Raw genomic sequence first — 21,894 nt, forward strand, 5'->3', positions numbered from 1 at the left:
TCGGATACAGTGCTCCTAAAAGGTCACAGAGAGCAGCTATGTCACCTCCTATACTTGTTTAACACTTTGGGCAGTTTTCTTAGTTGGTCAGTTTATCTCACACTGGCCTAGATTTGGAGTTCGGCGGTAAAAGGGCTGTTAACGCTCCGCGGGCTTTTTTCTGGCCGCACCATAAATTTAACTCTGGTATCGAGAGTTAAAACAAATGCTGCGTTAGGCTCCAAAAAAGGAGCGTAGAGCATTTTTACCGCAAATGCAACTCTCGATACCAGAGTTGCTTACGGACGCGGCCGGCCTCAAAAACGTGCTCGTGCACGATTCTCCCATAGGAAACAATGGGGCTGTTTGAGCTGAAAAAAAACCTAACACCTGCAAAAAAGCAGCGTTCAGCTCCTAACGCAGCCCCATTGTTTCCTATGGGGAAACACTTCCTACGTCTGCACCTAACACCCTAACATGTACCCCGAGTCTAAACACCCCTACCCTTACACTTATTAACCCCTAATCTGCCGCCCCCGCTATCGCTGACCCCTGCATTACACTTTTAACCCCTAATCTGCCGCTCCGTAAAACGCCGCCACCTACGTTATCCCTATGTACCCCTAATTTGCTGCCCTAACATCGCCGACCCCTATGTTATATTTATTAACCCCTAATCTGCCCCCCACAACGTCGCCGACACCTACCTACACTTATTAACCCCTAATCTGCCGAGCGGACCTGAGCGCTACTATAATAAAGTTATTAACCCCTAATCCGCCTCACTAACCCTATCATAAATAGTATTAACCCCTAATCTGCCCTCCCTAACATCGCCGACACCTACCTTCAATTATTAACCCCTAAACTTCCGATCGGAGCTCACCGCTATTCTAATAAATGGATTAACCCCTAAAGCTAAGTCTAACCCTAACACTAACACCCCCCTAACTTAAATATAATTTTTATCTAACGAAATAAATTAACTCTTATTAAATAAATTATTCCTATTTAAAGCTAAATACTTACCTGTAAAATAAACCCTAATATAGCTACAATATAAATTATAATTATATTATAGCTATTTTAGGATTTATATTTATTTTACAGGCAACTTTGTAATTATTTTAACCAGGTACAATAGCTATTAAATAGTTAAGAACTATTTAATAGTTACCTATTTAAAATAATAACAAATTTACCTGTAAAATAAATCCTAACCTAAGATATAATTAAACCTAACACTACCCTATCAATAAAATAATTAAATAAACTACCTACAATTACCTACAATTAACCTAACACTACACTATCAATAAATTAATTAAACACAATTGCTACAAATAAATACAATTAAATAAACTAGCTAAAGTACAAAAAATAAAAAAGAACTAAGTTACAGAAAATAAAAAAATATTTACAAACATAAGAAAAATATTACAACAATTTTAAACTAATTACACCTACTCTAAGCCCCCTAATAAAATAACAAAGCCCCCCAAAATAAAAAATTCCCTACCCTATTCTAAATTAAAAAAGTTACAAGCTCTTTTACCTTACCAGCCCTGAACAGGGCCCTTTGCGGGGCATGCCCCAAGAATATCAGCTCTTTTGCCTGTAAAAAAAAACATACAATACCCCCCCCCCAACATTACAACCCACCACCCACATACCCCTAATCTAACCCAAACCCCCCTTAAATAAACCTAACACTAATCCCCTGAAGATCTTCCTACCTTGTCTTCACCATCCAGGTATCACCGATCCGTCCTGGCTCCAAGATCTTCATCCAACCCAAGCGGGGGTTGGCGATCCATAATCCGGTGCTCCAAAGTCTTCCTCCTATCCGGCAAGAAGAGGACATCCGGACCGGCAAACATCTTCTCCAAGCGGCATCTTCGATCTTCTTCCATCCGGTGCGGAGCGGGTCCATCTTGAAGCAGGCGACGCGGATCCATCCTCTTCTTCCGATGTCTCCCGACTAATGACGGTTCCTTTAAGGGACGTCATCCAAGATGGCGTCCCTCGAATTCCGATTGGCTGATAGGATTCTATCAGCCAATCGGAATTAAGGTAGGAATCAGCCAATCAGAATCAAGTTCAATCCGATTGGCTGATCCAATCAGCCAATCAGATTGAGCTCGCATTCTATTGGCTGATCGGAACAGCCAATAGAATGCGAGCTCAATCTGATTGGCTGATTGGATCAGCCAATCGGATTGAACTTGATTCTGATTGGCTGATTCCATCAGCCAATCAGAAAATTCCTACCTTAATTCCGATTGGCTGATAGAATCCTATCAGCCAATCGGAATTCGAGGGACGCCATCTTGGATGACGTCCCTTAAAGGAACCGTCATTAGTCGGGAGACATCGGAAGAAGAGGATGGATCCGCGTCGCCTGCTTCAAGATGGACCCGCTCCGCACCGGATGGAAGAAGATCGAAGATGCCGCTTGGAGAAGATGTTTGCCGGTCCGGATGTCCTCTTCTTGCCGGATAGGAGGAAGACTTTGGAGCACCGGATTATGGATCGCCAACCCCCGCTTGGGTTGGATGAAGATCTTGGAGCCAGGACGGATCAGTGATACCTGGATGGTGAAGACAAGGTAGGAAGATCTTCAGGGGCTTAGTGTTAGGTTTATTTAAGGGGGGTTTGGGTTAGATTAGGGGTATGTGGGTGGTGGGTTGTAATGTTGGGGGGGGGGGTATTGTATGTTTTTTTTTACAGGCAAAAGAGCTGATATTCTTGGGGCATGCCCCGCAAAGGGCCCTGTTCAGGGCTGGTAAGGTAAAAGAGCTTGTAACTTTTTTAATTTAGAATAGGGTAGGGAATTTTTTATTTTGGGGGGCTTTGTTATTTTATTAGGGGGCTTAGAGTAGGTGTAATTAGTTTAAAATTGTTGTAATATTTTTCTTATGTTTGTAAATATTTTTTTATTTTCTGTAACTTAGTTCTTTTTTATTTTTTGTACTTTAGCTAGTTTATTTAATTGTATTTATTTGTAGCAATTGTGTTTAATTAATTTATTGATAGTGTAGTGTTAGGTTAATTGTAGGTAATTGTAGGTAGTTTATTTAATTATTTTATTGATAGGGTAGTGTTAGGTTTAATTATATCTTAGGTTAGGATTTATTTTACAGGTAAATTTGTTATTATTTTAAATAGGTAACTATTAAATAGTTCTTAACTATTTAATAGCTATTGTACCTGGTTAAAATAATTACAAAGTTGCCTGTAAAATAAATATAAATCCTAAAATAGCTATAATATAATTATAATTTATATTGTAGCTATATTAGGGTTTATTTTACAGGTAAGTATTTAGCTTTAAATAGGAATAATTTATTTAATAAGAGTTAATTTATTTCGTTAGATAAAAATTATATTTAAGTTAGGGGGGTGTTAGTGTTAGGGTTAGACTTAGCTTTAGGGGTTAATCCATTTATTAGAATAGCGGTGAGCTCCGATCGGAAGTTTAGGGGTTAATAATTGAAGGTAGGTGTCGGCGATGTTAGGGAGGGCAGATTAGGGGTTAATACTATTTATGATAGGGTTAGTGAGGCGGATTAGGGGTTAATACATTTATTATAGTAGCGCTCAGGTCCGCTCGGCAGATTAGGGGTTAATAAGTGTAGGCAGGTGTCGGCGACGTTGAGGGGGGCAGATTAGGGGTTAATAAATATAATATAGGGGTCGGCGATGTTAGGGGCAGCAGATTAGGGGTACATAGGGATAACGTAGGTGGCGGCGATTTGCGGTCGGAAGATTAGGGGTTAATTATTGTAAGTAGCTGGCGGCGACGTTGTGGGGGGCAGGTTAGGGGTTAATAAATATAATACAGGGGTCGGCGGGGTTAGGGGCAGCAGATTAGGGGTACATAAATATAACGTAGGTGGCGGTCGGCAGATTAGGGGTTAAAAATTTAAATCGAGTGGCGGCGATGTGGGGGGACCTCGGTTTAGGGGTACATAGGTAGTTTATGGGTGTTAGTGTACTTTAGGGTACAGTAGTTAAGAGCTTTATGAACCGGCGTTAGCCAGAAAGCTCTTAACTCCTGCTATTTTCAGGCGGCTGGAATCTTGTCGTTAGAGCTCTAACGCTCACTTCAGAAACGACTCTAAATACCGGCGTTAGAAAGATCCCATTGAAAAGATAGGCTACGCAAATGGCGTAGGGGGATCTGCGGTATGGAAAAGTCGCGGCTGTAAAGTGAGCGTTAGACCCTTTAATCACTGACTCCAAATACCAGCGGGCGGCCAAAACCAGCGTTAGGAGCCTCTAACGCTGGTTTTGACGGCTACCGCCGAACTCCAAATCTAGGCCTCTGTTTTTTATCAGCATTAGGCTCTGGAGCTAAGCAAAGACACGTCTGCTCCTAATGGCTGCCAGCTCCGCCCCCCTTTGTACCCATTTTAAAGGGTACAGCAGGTGTACCTTTGAGGGTACTGCCCCAGTGACAAGCTGTTGTACCCCTAAAGGTACAATTTTTGCAAATTTTTTCTGACAGTGTATGTGTCCCTCTTAGGGTGTCTGCCAGGTCACAGTTTCGGACATAGGTTTGTCACAATTCCCATTGCATTCAAACACTGACTGGTTAACGTCCGGTGGGACTTGCAGTCAGGTTGGGGCGGCTAGAACTGTGAACCAAGTCTGCCTTTAAATAGACACCCTCCTAGGTCACAAGTTTTGACATTTTCAAAAACAATTTACACTGAACCAATTTTAACATTTACAGAAAACAAACAAAACAATTTATACAACACGACACATAACATTAATAAATCAATAAACAAAGCCTCTTAGGATAGCGTCACCCAGAACGCCAAACAGCTCTGACCCCTTACCCAGAGACACTCAATTACTGTTAAACTAAAAACATTTTACAAAACATGTTCTTACCATTCAGAAGACCGGTTTAAATTGAGTGTCCCTGGAGCAGAAAGTCTTTGCCACTTGGACTGCTGTCTGAGATTTTGCCATCCGGCCGACTACGCCATGTGTTGGTGATATACTCACCCTGGGCTGAATAACTTCTTCAGACCAAGACAGGTTAAAAAGAGTTTGTTTATTGATTACACACTGCAGTATGGAGAGAAACAATACAAGGTTTTCTCTGGAGGGGGGGGGGGGGGTCAGTCCCCTTCCCAGGTATTTATACATTTCACACCCAGGCTATTTACAGTTTATGATTGGCTAGCTAAAGAAATACAAGGGTTTTAACAAATATGGCTACAACATAAGTAAATAACAGTTCTACATGTCAGAATTGTAGGTTTTACTGTGTTTGACCATATATCAAGAAAGAAAGGCAAAGGTCAGGGATGAACTAGTGTCTACCTTTTATGAGACATTCCCAATGTTTACAATGAGTTGTGTACATGCATTCATATATTTGGCCTATCAAGATAACCAGGATTTAAGTGTTTACTGATACTAGCTGGAATGCAAGAATTTAAACAAGGATAGAAAAAGATTAGATTTAGAAAAAATAAACACATACACTCAGAACTAGCTACATTTTATAGCCTCATTAAACCAGATTCGCCTCTCCTGACTAATAATGCCCGCATACAAATTAACCCATTCAGACCTCACAAGGAACTGCAAAAAACAGAGACCAATATTGCTTATTATTTTCAACAATTGGAAGACACACAAACAAGAGACCAGCACAGAAAGGAAGGCAAGGTTAAGAATTAACTTTAACAAATACTCCTCTGAAATAAAAATAAGAGGAATAAGTTAGTAGAAGAATATCCAAATAACTTCATTTAGAAGAAAATCTGATGTCAAATAAGGCTTGAAAACAAAGAGACAAGCACTTGTTGCTTCAGGGAATAGCTCCTGCATGAACAAATTTCCAAGCAAAGTGAGAAGGATCCTCCTATTATTTAAAGGGGAAAGAATTAAATTAGCCAACCCATCCTTAAAGAGGCAGTACATGACAGAATCCCCCTATCAAGAAACACCTCAGGGGGTTCATGGCTTAGGACGGTCGGGGTGACGTCTATGAAAGAGAGACACTAATCGATCTGCCGATAAGTTGACTGCCGGTTCCCACAAATCTTCTTCATGAGAATAACCCTTCCAATGGATTAAATACTGTAACATACCTCTGTATCTTCTGGAATCGAGTATGTCTGATACTTCATATTCTTGTTCATCCAATATAAGTGGAGTAGTCGGACAATTTATTTGATTCTTTAAAGCTATATACGGTTTCAGTAGAGTTACATGAAATGTAGGGTGGACTCGCATAGTTGGTGGTAGATTCAAGGTGATAGCATTTTGATTGATAATCTTGACTATTTCATAAGGTCCAACAAAAGTAGGATTAAGTTTCTTAGAAGATGTCTTTAACTTTAAATAACTGGTAGACAGCCAAACTCTTTCTCCTACTTTATATTCTGGTGATCTTCGTCTTCTTAAATCGTAGTAATATTGTTGTTTTTGTTGTGCTTCTTGAATGTTTCCTTTAAGGACTTGTAAAGTTTGAGAAATTGAATTTATATAATCCTCAACCATTGGAGAGTTGGATTGAATTGTGGAGTCAAGATGAAATGATGGATTGTACCCGTAATTAGCGAAGAATGGTGAATATTTTGTTGATGAGTTTTTACTGTTATTATAGGCAAATTCCGCACATGGTATTAGTTCTGCCCAATGATGTTGTTGGAATGATCGTAGAAATTTTTGAGCCATTGATTAGTTCTTTCCGTTTGGCCATTCGACTGAGGATGGTATGCAGTTGATAATCTTCGTTGAATCTGTAACCTTTTACATAATTCTTTCCAAAAGTTTGAAGTAAATTGACTTCCTCGGTTGGTTGTTATAGATTTTGGTAATCCATGTAATCGTACTACATTTTGAATGAATAATTCTGCGGTTTGTGCTGCTGTTGGTATTTTTTGTGTTGGTATAAAATGTGCCATTTTTGTTAATTGATCTACTACAACCATTATTGTGGTGTTGTTAGAAGATGTGGGTAACTTTACAATGAAGTCCATTGCTATAGATTCCAAAGGTCTGTTAGGGATTGGTAAATTTATTAGAAATCCATAAGGCTTTTGAATATCAGGCTTAGTTTGTGTACATATAGGACATGATTTGATATAAAACGTTATGGTCTCTTTCATATTGGACCACCAATACTCTCGTTGAAGAAGATCCAGAGTTTTTTGAATACCAGGGTGCCCAATAAGTATTGAGTCGTGATTTTCCTTTAAAATTCTCTCCTGTAATACTGAAGGTATATAAATACAATTATTATAATACATTAGACCATGCGGCCCTTTTTCCAAACGTTCCTTAAGAACTTGAGAATCCTGTTCTTGTGCACTTCGTATTGAAGTTATTAAATCTTGTTGAATGATTATTATATGATCAGTTGGTATTACTGTAGAATTAGGACGTTTGTGTGAAATTGTTTCTGTTTGTCTTGAAAGAGCGTCTGCTTTCCCATTCTTGGCTCCTGGTCTATAAAGAATTAAGTAGTTGAATCGAGAAAGGTATAAACTCCATCTTACCTGATGGGCGGATAGTGTGCGGGTTGTTTGTAAATATTCTATATTCCTGTGATCAGTGAATATAAGAATTGGGCTTATTGTTCCTTCTAATAGGTGCCTCCAATGTTCTAATTATTCTTATTGCCAACAATTCCTTTTCTCCTATCGGATAATTCAACTCTGCTTGTGACATGCATCTGGAATAGTATGCCACTGGGTGCAGTGGTTCCTTTAAAGACAGGCACTTGTTGCTTCAGGGAAAAGCTCCTGCATGAACAAATTTCCAAGCAAAGTGAGAAGGACCCTCCTACTATTTAAAGGGAAAAGAATTAAATTAGCCAACCCATCCTTAAAGAGGCAGTACATGACAGTCATACATAACAGGACATGTAATAAATCTTTTGTAATAGAAGACAATAATGTATCTGAGATTATCTGCATATAAAGTACATTTAACTGTAAATAACTTACTATGTCAGACAGTGCTGTAACCAATACACATTTTATATTAACATTAATAGAGCATTTAACACCAATTAATACTGCATTAGTAAAATAATTTAAAAAGTATTTGCAATGAATACTACATTAATAAAATAATTTAGAAGTAACTGGAGTGAATACTGCATTTATAAAATAATTTAGAAGTAACTGGAATGAATAATACATTAATAAAATAATTTAGAAGTAACTGGAGCCTTACAATCTTATTTTGATTACCTCAGACATATTTACAGATCAACTGATTCATTAAATACAGAAATGTTAACATATCTCTCTTATTTTCTCCAATCTGACATATTGCACATGTAATAAAGCTGTACATAGAATATCTCTTTTACACCTGAAGTGTTTTGTGTGGTATTTCTTTAGGTATACCTGATAAAACAGGAATTAATAAGGAGAATGGATGTGTACTTCACAGAATCCTCAATGGTTATGAGGTAAAACAAAAACAGTCTCATTGCTCCACCCATGATCTCCCACAATCCTTCAGGATCATAAGCCCATGTCAAAATAAGAGTCCCATGCTCTCACAACAGAGAGTTGCATTTTCATAGTAAAGTATTACAAATTAGGAGTCCTATGCTCTCAGAACAGAGAGTTGCATTTTCATAGAAAATTATTAAAAGTTTCATATAAAAAAAATACAATTAAACAAACATCTTTCAATATGAAACATGAAAATTGCATAAACATTACACAATTGTGCATATATATTTTATGTGTCACACACACACACACACACACACACACACACACATAAAAACTCATGCATACACACTAATGCATGCACTCGCTAATGCATACACTCACTAATGCATGCACACACACACACACACACACTAATGCATGAACTCACCAATGCATTCACACACACACTAATGCATACACACACACACACACTAATGCGCACACACACACACACAATGAAAGGTGATTTCTTTATATAAATATAGTCAATGCCCATATACAGAGTTGTCAGAAGCTCTGACTTTTCCAAGGCAATTGTTTGTAATATGACAAGAGGTCACTGTTTAAGGCTGGAAAAAACGTTTTGTTCACTGTTAGAGCAATCAAATTGTGGAACTCCAGTCCTTTTCTAAGGTGGTAGTGAATACCTTAGGATACATTTAAAAATGTCTTAGATATATTTCTGGCTAGAAACTGAATTTAAATATATGATTGCTTTTGTTAAGTTGGTCAACTTTCTAAATGTATTAATGTAAGTTCAATTGGCAGCTTCTTTATTCTAAATCTAGTAGGACCTGTATAGGTTGAACTGGATGGGCTCGATGGATTGTCTTTTTTCAAACCCATCTACTATGTTACTATCTTATATTAAAACAGTACTAATTTCCATGGCAGAGAGACAGATCTCATGGGATTGCATTTTACTAACTTCAATGAAAATGAGAGCTTCAAAGTAGCAATAGGTCAATTTTGCATTTGAATGCGCAGTCAACATTTTATTTCGTCAACATGTGCAGATGCAGTTTCAACACCATACTGACATATCTTTTAAATTGAATTTACAAGTTATGCCAATGCTAATCCTATCTAATTCAATATTAGTATATTTCAGATGTATAATTTAGAGTTTTGGCCTGCCAGACTGACTGACTTGTTTCTATTTATGGCCTTTAAAAGTGGATTTATAAAAACTGAAAACTATAAAACTGTGTGATTGTGTGCCAAATAGCTGCATGGTATAGAGCATTTTGATCTAAATTGAAATTCACAAATTCAAATCCTGCCTATTCAAGCACACTAATACTGCTCAAGCTAAATCAAAAGCGATACTATTTTTGCGCTAATATTACATGTTGAAAGTAAAATGTTAACGCGCAAGTGAAAGACTCAGACACAGTAGCATCTGGAGGTTGGCGCACTACAAAAGCCTCTTCTGGCTTTTGCTCTCGAGCTAACCCAAAAGTGCGCTAGGACAACTGCACTAAAGTCGAAGGTGTGCTATGAAATACGTTAAATACCTATGTTCTTCACTTAGAAGAAAATGTTCTTTATATATTTATTTATATTTAAAATATATATCTATAGCTATATACCTATATGAATAAATAGATATAGTTTTAGAGCGAGTTCACTCTCACCATGTAAAGGAACAACGACCAGTGTGCAAGCAGGGATCTATCTAGGGCACTCTCTGTTTTTCTCGAGTGATTTATTTCATTTACAGGCGTGATGTTTCGGGGATCATACCCCTTCTTTGTCTGAAGTAGGGGTGAGACAAATCACTTTAGAAAACCAGGCTAAAGTTAGTGGTAGTTGCAGTTGGTTAGTGGTAGTTGCAGTTTTGGGGTGTGTGATCAGTTATATAATTATTTCCATAGCTAAGCAGGTAAACCAGAATTTGTGCAATATTTTGATTAAGCCACAGTGCAGACTACTTAATTTTAAAGTTATGTACATTTCCACTCCCCCTGTACCATGTGACAGCAATCATCCAATAACAAATGCATATACGTATATTCTGTGAATTCTTGCACATGCTCAGTAGGAGCTGGTGACTCAAAAAGTGTAAATATAAAAAGACAGTGCACATTTTTTAATGGGTGTAAATTGGAAAGTTGTTTATAATTGCATGCTCTATATGAATCACTAAAGATTTAACTGAGTGTCCCTTTAAGGCTGTAAACAAAGAGATAGATTAAGGTGTGGCCCAGGCTGTGTAGAATTTTCAGGAAGTGTGTAGAATGGAGGAGAGTCTGCTATACAAACTGAGCTTACAATCCAACCAAAGAACCATCAGGTAATGAGTGAAATATTACAGCAGTGTCTTTAAGGGGAAATAAACACCTTGAAATGTGTATGTAAAATGTTTAGTTCTGCATAATAAAACAACTTCATAATATATTTTCATTATTTATTTTGCCCCCTTTGATGTAATTTAGCTCTGAAAATGTAGCAATTTCAATGTGTCAGAACATGAAAAGTACCCTACATCATATCTTTCACTATTTGACTTTATCTGATAACAACTGCAAAACAGAGTACTTTATACTAGCATTATAGCAGGGACTATCCTTGTTGCCTACGGATTAAAACCCAGATTGGCTACTCCAAAAATGGTGGGTGGGGTTTATTAAAAAATAATTGCACTAAAAAGACTTGGCTGCTATGTTATTCTATAGCAACACAACAGAAATATCTTGTAATCACAAGGTGTTTGCTATCCCTTTAAGCATACAGATTTAAATAGCAAAATCTCAGCAGATTACAGTAGTAAAAAATATATTTATCAAGACAAAAAAAAAATCCTGTAGGACAGCACTAAATTATGTTTACAAAAGAGGAAATCAGCAAGTCTGCCATTTAATGTCTGGTCACACTAGGAACTCATGTGACTGAAGTCTTATCCCCATATCACTCTCTGATTTTCTCACAGATAAAATGAAGAGCAAAGATCACTTACCCAACTGCAACAAACAGCATGAAGTTTGCATTTCATTAAAGACATTAAACCCAACATTTTTCCATCATGATTGAAATAGTGCATACTATTTTTCAATTCTTTGTATTTGAAGACAGTTACAACTATTCAAGTGCAATATGGAGAAGAAAATACAAATCTGCTTTTATCAGTAATGATGAACAAATTTAAGACGTGGGGCCCGATCCGATATGCAACATCGCCCGCAAAAGCCGGCGACGCCAAATTTTGCACTGGTTTGGTATCACATATACGGCGTAACCTAGAAGTTACGCTCGTATATTTCACCCTTCGGCCGTAGTTTTTTGGCCCATAGAGTGATATACCAAACCCGTGCAGTTTGGTATCCAATATACAGCGTAAGGACTTACGTGGCGAAAATGGAGAAATCTTACTCCATTTTCACCTCGCCACAAATTGCAGGCGTAGTAAGCCTTACGCTGAGTATTGGAGCCCCGTAACTCCCTAAACTACCTGCAAAATAAAACCTAACACCTAACGCATGCGCAATGCCTATCTACCTGTCAACAGCAATTCCCCACCTCAATCTTTAATAAAGTGCTTATCCCCTAAACCGCCGCTCCCGGACCCCGCCGCCACCTATATTATATGTATTACCCCCTAATCTGACCCCCCTACACCGCCGCCAGCTACATTAAAATGATTATCCCCTAATCTGCCCCTCCCTATACCGCCGCCAGCTACATTAAAATGATTACCCCCTAATGTGAGCCCCTACCCCGCCGCCACCTACATTAAAATGATTACCCCCTATGCCTTAAACTAATGAGTAAGGAAAATAACGAGCTGGGGTGACGCCTGGTTCCTCACTGCTCATGTGAGAAGAAATTTTGAGCGGGTACAGGTCACCCTTAGGAGGATCCACCTACTTTGTGGGACCTTCAGGAGCAGTGATCTGCCCGACAAAAAAAAAAAATGATTACCCCCTAATGTGAGCCCTTACCCCGCCGCCACCTACATTAAAATGATTACCCTCTAATGTGAGCCCCTACCCCGCCGCCACCTACATTAAAATGATTACCCCCTAATGTGAGCACCTACCCCGCCGGCACCTACATTAAAATGATTACCCCCTAATGTGAGCCCCTACCCCGCCGCCACCTACATTAACTATATTACTCCCTAATATGATCACCCTACACCGCCGCCACCTATAATAACTGCATTAACCCCTAATCTGAGCCCCCTACCCCACCGCCACCTATTTTAACTACATTAACCCCTAATGTGAGCCCCCTACCCCGCCGCCACCTATATTATATGTACTACCACCTAATCTGACCCCCTTACACCGCTGCCACCTATATTAAATATATTAACCACTAAACCTAAGTCTAACCCTAACACCCCCTAACGTAATTATTATTAAAATAAATCTAAATAATATTAATAATATTAACTAAATGATTCCTATTTAAATCTAAATACTTACCTATAAAATAAACCCTAAGATAGCTACAATATAATTAATAATTACATTGTATCTATTTTAGGGTTTATATTTACTGTATTTTACTGGCAACTTTGTATTTGTTTTAACTAGGTACAATAGCTATTAAATAGTTAATAACTATTTAATAGCTACCTAGTTAAAATAATTACCAAATGACCTGTAAAATAAATCCTAACCTAAGTTACCATTACACCTAACACTACCCTATCAATAAATGAATTAACTAAATAAACTACAATTATCTAAACTAAAATACAATTAAATACACTAATCTATATTACAAAAACAAACACTAAATTACAAAAAATAAAAAAAAATACAAGAATTTTAAGCTAATTACACTTAATCTAACCCCCCTAATAAAATAACAAAGCCCCCCAAAATAAAAAAATTTCCCTACCCTAAACTAAATTAAAAAAGTAATCAGCTCTAATACCTTTTGCGGGGCATTGCCCCAAAGTAATCAGCTCTTTTACCTTTAAAAAAAATGAACAACCCCCCCTCAGAATAAGAGCTACTGTAATTCTATTGGCTGATTAGAATAGCAAATAGAATTACAGTAGCTCTTATTCTATTGGCTATTCAAAGCAGCCAATAGAGTTAAAGTAGGTCTCATCCGATTGGCTGATTGGAATTTGAAGGCTCAAATCAGCCAATAGGAATTCAAGGGACGCCATTTTTAATCACGTACCTTGAATTCCTATTCAGTGTACGGCGGAGATCGTATGAAGAGGATCCTCCATGCTCCATGGCTCCGGTCTTCAGTTCCAGCGTCGCCGATCTTCAGTTCCTGCATCGCCGGTCTTCAGTTCCAGAGAGGACGGTCTTCGGCTCCGCGGTCATCTGTCTTCAACTCCTCCGCTCCGCACCGACTGGTTCCTGGAAGAAGAAGAGGTCGCCGCGTGGAAGAAGACTTCTCCGCCTGGAACAGGACCTTCTCCGCCAGTCTTCAGGACAGGTAAGGACCACTTGGGGGTTAGATTTAGGTTTTTTTAAGGGGGGATCGGGTGGGTTTTAGAGTAGGGGTGTGTGGGTGGTGGGTTGTAATGGGGGGGGTTGTTCTTTTTTTTTTTACAGGTAAAAGAGCTGATTACTTTGGGGTAATGCCCGCAAAAGGCCCTTTTAAGGGCTGGTAATAGAGTTGATTACTTTTTTAATTTAGTTTAGGGTAAGGAATTTTTTTTATTTTGTGGGGCTTTGTTATTTTATTAGGGGGTTTAGATTAGGTGTAATTATCTTAAAATCCTTGTAATCTTTTTTTATTTTTGTAATTTAGATAAGTGTATTTAATTGCATTTTAGTTTAGATAATTGTAGTTTATTTAATTCATTTATTGATAGGGTAGTGTTAGGTGTAATGTTAACTTAGGTTAGGATTTATTTTACAGGTAATTTGGTAATTATTTTAACTAGGTAACTATTAAATAGTTATTAACTATTTAATAGCTATTGTTAGTTAAAATAAATACCAAGTTACCTGTAAAATAAATATAAACCCTAAAATAGCTACAATGTAATTATTAATTATATTGTAGCTATCGCAGGCCTAGATTTGGAGTTTGGCGTTAGCCGTGAAAACCAGCGTTAGAGGCTCCTAACGCTGGTTTTAGGCTACCGCCGGTATTTGGAGTCACTCAAAATAGGGTCTAACGCTCACTTTTCAGCCGCGACTTTTCCATACCGCAGATCCCCTTACGTAAATTGCGTATCCTATCTTTTTGATGGGATCTTTCTAACTCCGGTATTTAGAGTCGTGTTTGAAGTGAGCGTTAGACATCTAACGACAAAACTCCAGCCGCAGGAAAAAAGTCATTAGTTAAGAGCTTTCTGGGCTAACGCCGGTTTATAAAGCTCTTAACTACTGTGCTCTAAAGTACACTAACACCCATAAACTACCTATGTACCCCTAAACCGAGGTCCCCCCACATCGCCGACACTCGAATAAAATTTTTTAACCCCTAATCTGCCGACCGCCACCTACGTTATCCTTATGTACCCCTAATCTGCTGCCTCTAACACAGCCGACCCCTGTATTATATTTATTAACCCCTAACCTGCCCCCCACAACGTCGCCTCCACCTACCTACACTTATTAACCCCTAATCTGCCGACCGCAAAGCGCCGCCACCTACGTTATCCTTATGTACCCCTAATCTGCTGCCCCTAACACCGCCGACCCCTATATTATATTTATTAACCCCTAATCTGCCCCCCACAACGTCGCCTCCACCTGCCTACACTTATTAACCCCTAATCTGCCGACCGGACCTCACCGCTATTCTAATAAATATATTAACCCCTAAAGCTAAGTCTAACCCTAACACTAACACCCCCTTAAGTTAAATATAATTTTAATCTAACAAAATTAATTAACTCTTATTAAATAAATTATTCCTATTTAAAGATAAATACTTACCTGTAAAATAAATCCTAATATAGCTACAATATAAATTATAATTATATTATAGCTATTTTAGGATTAATATTTATTTTACAGGTAACTTTGTATTTATTTTAACCAGGTACAATAGCTATTAAATAGTTAAGAACTATTTTATAGCTAAAATAGTTAAAATAATTACAAATTTACCTGTAAAAGAAATCCTAACCTAAGTTACAATTAAACCTAACACTACACTATCAATAAATTAATTAAATAAACTACCTACAATTAACCTAACACTACGCTATCAATAAATTAATTAAATACAATTCCTACAAATAACAACAATTAAATAAACTAGCTAAAGTACAAAAAATAAAAAAGAACTAAGTTACAAAAAATAAAAAAATATTTACAAACATAAGAAAAATATTACAACAATTTTAAACTAATTACACCTACTCTAAGCCCCCTAATAAAATAACAAAGCCCCCCAAAATAAAAAAAATGCCCTACCCTATTCTAAATAACTAAAGTTCAAAGCTCTTTTACCTTACCAGCCCTGAACAGGGCCCTTTGCGGGGCATGCCCCAAGAAGTTCAGCTCTTTTGCCTGTAAAAAAAAACATACAATACCCAAGCCCCCCAACATTACAACCCACCACCCACATACCCCTAATCTAACCCAAACCCCCCTTAAATAAACCTAACACTAAGCCCCTGAAGATCTTCCTACCTTGTCTTCACCTCACCGGGTTCAACGATCTGTCCAGAAGAGCTCCTCCGATGTCCTGATCCAAGCCCAAGCGGAACAGCCAATAGAATGCAAGCTCAATCTGATTGGCTGATTGGATCAGCCAATTGGATTGAACTTGATTCTGATTGGCTGATTCCATCAGCCAATCAGAATATTCCTACCTTAATTCCGATTGGCTGATAGAATCCTATCAGCCAATCGGAATTCGAGGGACGCCATCTTGGATGACGTCCCTTAAAGGAACCGTCATTCGGCTAGTAGGCGTCGGGAGAAGAAGATGTTCCGCGTCGGAGGTCTGCAAGATGGATCCGGAAGAAAGAAGATTGAAGATGCCGTTGATAGAAGACTTCATCCGGATCATGGACCGCTTCAGCTCCCTCTTGGATGAAGACTTCATCCGGATCATGGACCTCTTCAGCTCCCGCTTGGATGAAGACTTCAGCCGGATCATGGACCTCTTCAGCCCCCCGCTTGGGCTTGGATCAGGACATCGGAGGAGCTCTTCTGGACAGATCGTTGAACCCGGTGAGGTGAAGACAAGGTAGGAAGATCTTCAGGGGCTTAGTGTTAGGTTTATTTAAGGGGGGTTTGGGTTAGATTAGGGGTATGTGGGTGGTGGGTTGTAATGTTGGGGGGCTTGGGTATTGTATGTTTTTTTTTACAGGCAAAAGAGCTGAACTTCTTGGGGCATGCCCCGCAAAGGGCCCTGTTCAGGGCTGGTAAGGTAAAAGAGCTTTGAACTTTAGTTATTTAGAATAGGGTAGGGCATTTTTTTATTTTGGGGGGCTTTGTTATTTTATTAGGGGGCTTAGAGTAGGTGTAATTAGTTTAAAATTGTTGTAATATTTTTCTGATGTTTGTAAATATTTTTTTATTTTTTGTAACTTAGTTCTTTTTTATTTTTTGTACTTTAGCTAGTTTATTTAATTGTTGTTATTTGTAGGAATTGTATTTAATTAATTTATTGATAGTGTAGTGTTAGGTTAATTGTAGGTAGTTTATTTAATTAATTTATTGATAGTGTAGTGTTAGGTTTAATTGTAACTGAGGTTAGGATTTCTTTTACAAGTAATTTTGTAATTATTTTAACTATTTTAGCTATTAAATAGTTCTTAACTATTTAATAGCTATTGTATCTGGTTAAAATAAATACAAAGTTACCTGTAAAATAAATATTAATCCTAAAATAGCTATAATATAATTATAATTTATATTGTAGCTATATTAGGATTTATTTTACAGGTAAGTATTTATCTTTAAATAGGAATAATTTATTTAATAAGAGTTAATTAATTTCGTTAGATGTAAATTATATTTAACTTAGGGGGGTGTTAGTGTTAGGGTTAGACTTAGCTTTAGGGGTTAATACATTTATTAGAATAGCGGTGAGCTCCAGTCGGCAGATTAGGGGTTAATAATTGAAGTTAGGTGTCGGCGATGTTAGGGAGGGCAGATTAGGGGTTAATACTATTTATTATAGGGTTAGTGAGGCGGATTAGGGGTTAATAACTTTATTATAGTAGCGCTCAGGTCCGGTCGGCAGATTAGGGGTTAATAAGTGTAGGCAGGTGGAGGCGACGTTGTGGGGGGCAGATTAGGGGTTAATAAATATAATATAGGGGTCGGCGATGTTAGGGCAGCAGATTAGGGGTACATAGGGATAATGTAAGTAGCGGCGGTTTACGGAGCGGCAGATTAGGGGTTAATAATAATATGCAGGGGTCAGCGATAGCAGGGGCGGCAGATTAGGGGTTAATAAGTGTAAGGTTAGGGGTGTTTAGACTCGGGGTACATGTTAGAGTGTTAGGTGCAGACGTAGGAAGTGTTTCCGCATAGCAAACAATGGGGCTGCGTTAGAAGCTGAACGCGGCTTTTTTGCAGGTGTTAGGTTTTTTTCAGCTCAAACAGCCCCATTGTTTCCTATGGGAGAATCGTGCACGAGCACGTTTTTGAGGCTGGCCGCTTGCGTAAGCAACTCTGGTATCGAGAGTTGAAGCTGCGTTAAAAATGCTCTACGCTCCTTTTTTGGAGCCTAACGCAGCCTTTATGTGGACTCTCAATACCAGAGTTATTTTTATGGTGCGGCCAGAAAAAAGCCGGCGTTAGTTTTTCGGGTCGTTACCGACAAAACTCCAAATCTAGCCGTTAGGGTTTATTTTATAGGTAAGTATTTAGATTTAAATAGGAATAATTTAGTTAATATTATTTAGATTTATTTTAATAATAATTACGTTAGGGGGTGTTAGGGTTAGACTTAGGTTTAGTGGTTAATATATTTAATATAGGTGGCGGCGGAGTAGGGGCATTAGTTTAGGGGTTAATAATTTTAATATAGATGGCGGCGGTGTAAGGGGGTCAGATTAGAAGGTAGTACATATAATATAGGTGGCCGCGGGGTAGGGGCTCACATTAGGGGGTAATCATTTTAATGTAGGTGGTGGCGGGGTAGGGGCTCACATTAGGGGGTAATCATTTTAATGTAGGTGGCGGTGGGGTAGGGGCTCACATTAGGGGGTAATCATTTTAATGTAGCTGGCGGCGGTGTAGGGGGATCACATTAGGGGGTTAGACATTTAATGTAGCTGGCGGTGGGGTCCAGGAGCGGCGGTTTAGGGGTTAATATATTTATTGTTAGGAGTGAGAGGGGGGATTGTGGATAGAGGGGCATACGTGTCGGGTTATTTTTGGGAGGCGTGTTAGACAGTAACGGGAGATTTAAGACTTTAGTCAGTTTTTTTATGCGGCGGCAGGTTCTAATGTGCCGTAAGTCACTGGCGACTCCAGAAATTTGTACTTACGCTTATTTCTGGACATCGCTAGTTTGTCAGACTTACGGCACTTTAGCAATAGTGATGTCCCGAACGGTTCGTTGGCGAATAGTTCCCGGCGAACATAGCTTGTTCGCGTTCGCAACGGCGGGCGAACATATGCGATGTTCGATCCGCCCCCTATTCGTCATCATTGAGTAAACTTTGACCCTGTATCTCACAGTCTGCATACACATTCCAGCCAATCAGCAGCAGACTCTCCCTCCCAGACCCTCCCAGCTACTGGACAGCAGCCATTTTAGATTCATTGGGAAGCTGCTTTCTTAGTGAGAGGAGGGACAGTGTAGCTGCTGCTGATTTAATAGGGCAATTGATAGCTAGGCTAGTGTATTCAGTGTCCACTACAGTCCTGAAGGACTCATCTGATCTCTGCTGTAAGGACAGCACCCCAAAAAGCCCTTTTTAAGGCTGCTTTTTTTTTTCCCTGTGTAATCTAATTGCAGTTGCCTGCCTGCCAGCGTGTGTGCCAGGCTCACAGCGTATACTGTGCCCACTTGCCCGTTGCCACCACTCATATCTGGTGTAACATTAGTGTAAATTTAAAAAAAAAACTACTTTTTAACTGTGAAACATCAGTCTGCTTGTGTAATCTAATTGCAGTTGCCTGCCTGCCAGCGTGTGTGCCAGGCCCACTTGCCCACAGTGCCACCACTCATATCTGTTGTAACAGTAGTGTAAATTTAAAAAAAAAAACTTTTTTGACTGTGAAACATCAGTCTGCTAGTGTAATCTAATTGCAGTTGCCTGCCTGCCAGCGTGTGTGCCAGACCCACTTGCCCACGGTGCCACCACTCATATCTGTTGTAACAGTAGTGTAAATTTAAAAAAAAAAAACTTTTTTGACTGTGAAACATCAGTCTGCTAGTGTAATCTAATTTCAGTTGTCTGCCTGCCAGCGTGTGTGCCAGGCCCACTTGCCCACAGTGCTACCACTCATATCTGTTGTAACAGTAGTGTAAATTTTAAAAAAACTAACTTTTTTGACTGTGAAACATCAGTCTGCTAGTGTAATCTAATTGCAGTTGCCTGCCTGCCAGCGTGTGTGCCAGGCCCACTTGCCCACAGTGCCACCACTCATATCTGTTGTAACAGTAGTGTAAATTTTAAAAAAAAAGCCGCAATGTTTTAGGGCACTTTCTGCCTGGGAAACAAACATCATTTTTTCTGGCCGCTGCTACAGCAGCGACTGCAACAATACCTACATTTTCAGGCATGTGTACAATACATGCCAAATTTTTCTGGCCTCTGGTGTTGCACTGTGGCTTCAAAAACCACACCACTCATATCTGGTGGCACAGTGGATTGCACGCGCAGTGCCCCAAATTTGAAGTAGGAGGACCGACCAAGCATCTTTTTCCATCTCCCGGTTCCTAAAATCCATGCCATATACACGTCCCCTGGTGTCGCAACTGCCTCTGGGAACCTTACCATGGATCCCAGACCGCACGTCTTGTAATTTTCTGTCTGGGAAATTATCTATCAAATCTATCTATCTCGTGGCCGGACTGTTTTGTGACAGCCACTTGTGTTTCGGCCAAATGTCCATCGGCCAAATGTCCGTCGGCTAAAAGTCCGGCCACAATTGCACGCGCAGTGCCCCAAATTTGAAGTAGGAGGACCGACCAAGCATCTTTTTCCATCTCCCGGTTCCTAAAATCCATGCCATATACACGTCCCCCGATAGGGGGAGTAACAGGTATTAAACTGATCAGAATAGTACTACTTAACACACCACTCATATCTGGTGGCACAGTAGATTGAACGCGCAGTGCCCCAAATTTGAAGTAGGAGGACCGAACAAGCATCTTTTTCCATCTCCCGGTTCCTAAAATCCATGCCATATACACGTCCCCCGATAGGGGGAGTAACAGGTATTAAACTGATCAGAATAGTACTACTTAACACACCACTCATATCTGGTGGCACAGTAGATTGCACGCGCAGTGCCCCAAATTTGAAGTAGGAGGACCGACCAAGCATCTTTTTCCAACTCCCGGTTCCTAAAATCCATGCCATATACACGTCCCCTGGCGCCGCAACTGCCTCTGGGAACCTTACCATGGGTCCCAGACCGCACGTCTTGTAATTTTCTGTCTGGGAAATTATCTATCAAATCTATCTATTTATCTATCAAATCTATCTATATCTATCTATCTATCTATCTATCGTATCTATCAAATGTATATTGCATCTATTGATTTATCTATCTAATCTATGTATCTATCTATCTATCTATCAAATCTATCTATCTCGTGGCCGGACTGTTTTGTGACAGCCACTTGTGTTTCGGCCAAATGTCCATCAGCCAAATGTCCGTCGGCTAAAAGTCCGGCCACAATTGCATGAGCAGTGCCCCAAATTTGAAGTAGGAGGACCGACCAAGCATCTTTTTCCATCTCCCGGTTCCTAAAATCCAGGCCATATACACGTCCCCCGATATGGGGAGTAACAGGTATTAAACTGATCAGAATAGTACTACTTAACACACCACTCATATCTGGTGGCACAGTAGATTGCACGCGCAGTGCCCCAAATTTGAAGTAGGAGGACCGACCAAGCATCTTTTTCCATCTCCCGGTTCCTAAAATCCATGCCATATACACGTCCCCTAGCGCCGCAACTGCCTCTGGTAACCTTACCATGGGTCCCAGACCGCACGTCTTGTAATTCTCTGTCTGGGAAATTATATATCTATCAAATCTATCTATTTATCTATCAAGTCTATCTATCTATCTATCTATCTATCTATCTATCTATCTATCTATCGTATCTATCAAATGTATATTGCATCTATTGATCTATCTATCTAATCTATCTATCTATCTATCTATCTATCAAATCTATCTATCTCGTGGCCGGACTGTTTTGTGACAGCCACTTGTGTTTCAGCCAAATGTCCATCGGCCAAATGTCCGTCGGCTAAAAGTCCGGCCACGATTGCATGCGCAGTGCCCCAAATTTGAAGTAGGAGGACCGACCAAGCATCTTTTTCCATCTCCCGGTTCCTAAAATCCA

The 21,894-nt window shown here is 39.3% G+C and overlaps 1 non-coding gene across 1 annotated transcript; it reads left to right on the forward strand.

Moving 5' to 3' along the window:
• Positions 1-12,212: 12,212 nt before the first annotated feature.
• Positions 12,213-12,362, forward strand: LOC128661855 (U12 minor spliceosomal RNA). Its single transcript, XR_008402639.1, has one exon. It is a non-coding gene; the product is annotated as a U12 minor spliceosomal RNA (small nuclear RNA).
• Positions 12,363-21,894: the final 9,532 nt, after the last annotated feature.

Source organism: Bombina bombina, chromosome 5 (genome assembly GCF_027579735.1).
Source record: "Bombina bombina isolate aBomBom1 chromosome 5, aBomBom1.pri, whole genome shotgun sequence".
Lineage (NCBI taxonomy): Eukaryota > Metazoa > Chordata > Amphibia > Anura > Bombinatoridae > Bombina > Bombina bombina.